The sequence below is a fragment of the Haliotis rubra genome, unplaced genomic scaffold (genome assembly GCF_003918875.1).
Source record: "Haliotis rubra isolate DU_JTF1 unplaced genomic scaffold, ASM391887v1 Scf148, whole genome shotgun sequence".
Classification (NCBI taxonomy): domain Eukaryota; kingdom Metazoa; phylum Mollusca; class Gastropoda; order Lepetellida; family Haliotidae; genus Haliotis; species Haliotis rubra.
Genome location: NW_025765425.1, coordinates 407,985 through 413,984, shown reverse-complemented (window position 1 = coordinate 413,984; position 6,000 = coordinate 407,985).

Genomic DNA, 6,000 nt, shown 5'->3' with positions numbered 1-6,000 from the left:
CCTCAAAACAATACACAGTCAATAGTTTTGAATTTCTTGAAGTATTTCAAAGTCTTAGCTTGATGAATCAATAGATTCAAGTGTAAGTTCTTATCATGCTGTGGTCTAAAAGTGATTTCATCTGTTGAAGGGGTCATTTGCCTTGATCGACTAACAGGCGGCAGGGTACTGTGGTCCAATTTCTGGCCTGAATTCCATGATTTTTGTCGTTCAAAATATAGTTTGGATTGATATGATCAAGGCAGTCCCAGTCATGCATGGAATTAACCCATGGCCCCCCTTTTTGTGAAATAAGAGTAAACTCCCATGGTATATGTATGATTTAAAAACTTTCTCTATTAATGCAGAAGTGCATTTTGTATAGCTTTGGTGAAATAGACATGATATAACTCTTACAGCTCTGTCAGTGCAGCAAATCACTATATTCTTGTGCCATATAGATATGTTGGACAGGAAAAAGTATTGAAGCTTCATGCAGTTTTATATTTTTTCTAAGAAGTTACATGTATATACAGTACATAAGTCAGATTTGCCTTGGGCAAATGTTTCTAAATTTTCCTACAGGTTATACTACACTAAATGAGAATCGCTTGCTCACTGAGCGAGAAGCGTATGTAAACAAATTAAGAGATAGAGACATGTGACAGCTGTGATTGGATGAAATAGTGTAAGATGTTTACAGATATTTTCCAGTAGGTGACATTTGGTGCAGAACTGGGGTTGATGTGTTCCGCTTCCTGTGCTCGCAAAACAAGCCAGACAAGGTGGCCAGATAGTGTGTTTTTATGGTAGTTTAAAGGCCAGAGTGTACCCATGTGCAAATGGCTGTTGATAGCCTGGATTATTTAAAAAAAATATAAGGCTACTATAGAAGTCTATGGGAAAACATTTGGTGGTGTGTAACCTGGAAAATATGAAGAGTTCCTTCCGGAGGATTATGGGTAGAACAGATCAGGGGAGGTAACCGAGTACTTCCGGTTTACTTACAGGTAGGCAACGTACAATCTTTTTCTTTAAAAAATATTTTCAACCTTAAGGATAGTCTGTAACATCACCAGGTGAAGAGAAAATGGCTAACACAACCCAGAGGGAACGTTTTACGCTAATAATTACATACATCATCTTGTTTGTTTGTTACTGTACATTAAATGGGAGAATGACGTAAACCATCACAGTACACTTATCACCTTTTCTATACATAAACTTTGTTCAGTGAATAGGCACTTGTTACCTCCGTAAAGTACAACAAGTACTGAAATGGGCAATAAAACTTACTTCCATTCCATGAATATTGGCATTTTGTCTACCATGAAGTTGCCAATGAGTAAATGCCCAACAACCAACAGAACATCATCCTCCTGTTAGTGTAGACAGGAGCCTTGTCTAATAACTGGTTAATCCCCAAGTTCTTTTGAGTAAAATACACAAGTATTCCAGTTTATATCACATGTTGCTCCTCAGAAGCACCAAGGTATCTGTTAAGAACATTGTGAAAAATATTCTTCATACAGGTTTCACAAATAAGACGTAAGACATTTAAACTCTGACATCCCTTTTCTGAAGTAAAAATTGACTTATCTTGTGATCTCCTTTTGTAGTGATGTCCCCATTAAGTTCAGTTTCATCTTGGAATGAAGTCTGGTAACTGCCTGAAATAGACAATGCCTGTCTCAGAATAAATAAGTCATTGCATGCCTAGTTCTACCCCGAGGTACATTTCCATACAAAGGTGCAGGGTCCATAATCCAAGTTATTAAAAAAGGTATGGCCTTATATACTGGAACAGATTTACAACAGGACTGACTTAATGCTTAGTTGTTTGGAGCGAGTTTGTTTTATGCCGCTTTTAGCAATATTCAGCAATAACACCACGGAAGACACCAGAAATGGGCTCCAAACATTGTACCCAAGTGGGAACTGAACAGCATGACGAGCAGACACTTTTAACTACTAGGCTACTCCACAACCCATTGTTGTCTGTTCTCTCTTCTCCTCAAACAGTCATTTGACTTAATTTCCATAGACTTGCATGTTATTTCAGTTTAGCATAAATAATTTTCATGGAGTTTAGGGTGTTTCTTTGTCAAATTTGACAGGCAAATTTGACATCATCTCTGCTCTGCTCACATAATTTCAGTTCAATTGTCCAACCACTATTTAACTAATGACATGACATTTATGAACTTCCGTATGGTTCCATAATCTGGGTTCCAGATAAGGGCCGTATAGGAGTATGTACTGATATAAAACAAGCACGATACGGTAGGAAATAATTGAGAAAATGTAGCAGATAGGCACCACAGCAATGGTGTACGGTCTTGGACTCATTTGCACACGTATTTATCTAAAAAAGTATTGCTTTATTGTTTATTGACCTGTTTACACAAGAGTAGCAATGTTGTGGTGCTTATATGAAACGAAACATTACTGATAATCCATTAAATTCCAGTCAGTACTCAAAATGTACTGTTTTCCAGTAGTCCTATATTGAAAATATTAGTAGTACGTACTGCTGATGTTGAAACGTTATCTGGAGCCCTGCATAATGCACAATAGGCGGCTATGTTAAAGGAGTTCAGGCCACTGTACAAATGTTGATTGTTACCAATCGATAAATAAGCAAGGGAAAATTAGACAAATGTGATTTTTGGTAAGATAATTCCTCACAAATGTGCAAAATATTACTTGGATCTTAGGAAAATTAAATTAAAAAAAAGTATTTATGCTACACTGAAATAACATGCAAGTCTGGAGTGAGCGAGTGAGTTAATTTTACGCAATTTTCCAGCAATATCATGGCTGGGGACACCAGAAATGGGCTTCACGCATTGTATCCATGTGCATAGGGGCGTGTCTCGCTTAGAAACAGCGTTAGAAAGATCTAGGTGTACAGACCCAACCCTATTATATAAAAAGGAAAGGGATGTAACGAAGAAACCACCCTCTCCTCAAAGTTAAATTTCACCACGTAAAATATTTAAGTCCCCGCCGAGGCCTACGAATCGAAAGCTTGATGATATCCCTACAAAATGAGCTATAAATGGGCACAATTCTAAGCGTGACACGCCCCTATGTCAATGTTGGGAATCGAACCCAGGTCTTCGGTTTAACGCTTTAACCACTAGTTTACTCCGGAAAGATTTCCGCCCGTAACCCCCGTTTTTTTATCATTCTGTGGCATGGAGATTAACCCCGACATTACTTACCCTATAATTTATATTTTCACCACAAAACCAATTTACATTTATTTTGACATTTCAAGCATAGGGGTGGGGGTACGGGCGGAACCCTTACCTTTTGATTTTCACTACAAAACCAATTTACATTTATTTTGACATTTCAAGCATAGGGGTGGGGGTGGGGGTACGGGCGGAACCCTTACCTTAAAAATAATCTGAGGGTTCGATGTGGTTTTACATAAAATACAAAAATCTTACCTTCAATCTATGTGACTTGTTTTGTCTTGTATCGAGCTCAGTGGAATCAAACCGCACGGAACATGTGCAGTACACTTCTTCAAGAGTTCTGTCGTGTGTGAGCAACCCTTTTCTATCTGGTCTGGGACAACTCGTTGGATGTATTTTGGTGAATTAGTAACGGGAACAGTTTCTGACTTTTCATTATTTCATTTCGTTACAACCTATGCTGAACTTGTTACAAAAGTTATATAATTAAGAGTTTATAAATGAATCACACATAGGTGTTTAAGTTTGAAATTATGCAGTTATTGTTATTTGTACAAATTATGCCATAACGAAGTTAATGTGTATGACTGCGAAACTCATTCTCTCGAATACATCATTTCACGATCTTCACGTGGAAAACGACGCGAGGTCGCGATCCTTTGCTTTGGCAATAACAGCATATCGGCACGAGAACGGGTGCGTTTAAGCGAACTGTTTCTTTCTACATGACCAGACGTAACCTCAATACTTCAGTGAGTGAGTTTAGTTTTACGCCACACTCCGCAATATTGCAGCTATATGGCGGCGGTCTGAAAATAATCGAGCCTGGACCAGACAATCCAGTGATCAACAGTATGAGCATCGATGACATGTGTCAACCAAGTCAGCAAGTCTGACCACCCGATGCCGTTAGTTGCCTCTTACGACAAGCATGGGTTACTAAGATCAATTATAACCCGGATCTTCACGGGTGTCAATACTTCAGTGACGTCTCTTCAGTTATTGAACATTGTTGATCGCCACAGTAAACACTGTTCTATCTGTATTAAAACTGACTGTATATGATCGAATCTGGACCAGGCACCAGGGAATTAAAGCACCTGATCCATTTCAGGTTTTGCTTGGTCTAATCGATGGTCATGATGGCTGGAACATTGCTGAGAGCGGCGTTGAACTACAAACAAATTTACAGATCGCCATCATATGGCTGAAATATTTGGTTAGACATAAGGGGCCTTTCATAATTCATGGCGTGTGTGTGTGTGCGTGCGTGCGTGCGTGCGTGTGTGTGTGATTTTAAGTGAGATCAGCCATTATGTTCTGGGGAGGTGTTCAGTGTTCCATGGTGTACATATGCACTAGTCCTGGGACGGGTATCATTTATCTTTCTACAAGACATGCGGGGTAGGGTGGTGGTGGTGTCACTTTGTACACCATACATTTGTTGTACATGCTTCTCCATAAAAGTCATCATCTCTCCACTAGCCATAGAAACAAAATAGTATTTACTTGTCATCTGCCTGTCTCGTGCTAGAGAAAGTGATAATTCTAAACGAAATGAAAGACAGAAAGTTGTATGTTCTCTAAATGAAGAGAATTAGCTGTAAACTACACTGATAAGGACAAACGTCAGGGATGAACAACTTCTTTATTCGGGCGATGTGACGTTTGGATACAGATTCTTGTATCGTTGCCAAGTAAACTTCAGAACTTTGGGACCGCCTCCGTGGTGTAGTGGTTAGAGCGTCCGCCCGGAGAGCGGAAGGTCGCGGGTTCGATCCCCGACCGCGTCATACCAAAAGACGTTAAAATATGGTACTTGTTGGTCCCTGCCTGGCGCTCGGCATTAATGGGTACATCAAGGACTGGTCGGCTTGGAGTCAGTATAATGTGTCTGAGTGGGGTATTCATGCTTCACTGCGGCATGGTATCTCAGTGGGCTGGCACTATAAAACCAGCTTCAGTCTGGGCTAGTACAAGCAGCCGCACATACACATACACACGCATGCACGTCGTCATATGAGCGAAATATTCTCCAGCGCGACGTTAAACCCAATTTCACCTCACCTCACCTCAGAATTTGGAAATGGTGTTACATATTTAACGAGGCGCACGTAAAATATCGCAGTTCGCCCATGGATACTCTTTGAGAATGTTTCGCCATGTATATGCAGAGGAAGTGAGGTGAAATAGGGTTTAACGTCGTACTTTAGAATATTTCGCTCATATGACCACATGCATGCGTGTGTATGTGTTGCTGCTTGTTCTAGCTCGGACATAAGCTGGTTTTATAGTGCTATCTCGCGTTATTAAGATTTTTTTTAAATATGCATATTGTGTTGGAAAATCAGAGGTATATAACGTGATCATATACCGCTGAATGACTTTGATTAACCAATCACAATCCACTTTTACTGAAGTCATGGTAGAATCTCTTGTATATCCAGTTTCTCTTTCACAATTCAGTTTGTTAACAGTTATACCAGGGATAGTCTCCCTGGTTATACGCAGTTCTTGACTGTCGAAAGTAATACAGCCGCTTTCAGTTCATTATGATGGCACGGTAAAGTGGTTAATCGAATCGAAATTGTGTTGAGATATTATTTTTTATGGGATATCTGGAATGAATTGTCTGTCGAGTGAACCAAGATGCTTTTCCTGAAATTCAACATCAAATGGTTGCAGTGGAAAACAATCTCCCATGGCACCATTTTATATTTTTGTTGTACATATTGCGTGTGTTTCCTAGTGTCATGGGCTTTCGAACATCATACTTTTTCGCATGGAAGAGTTTCGCCTGTTTTAAAATAAAGTT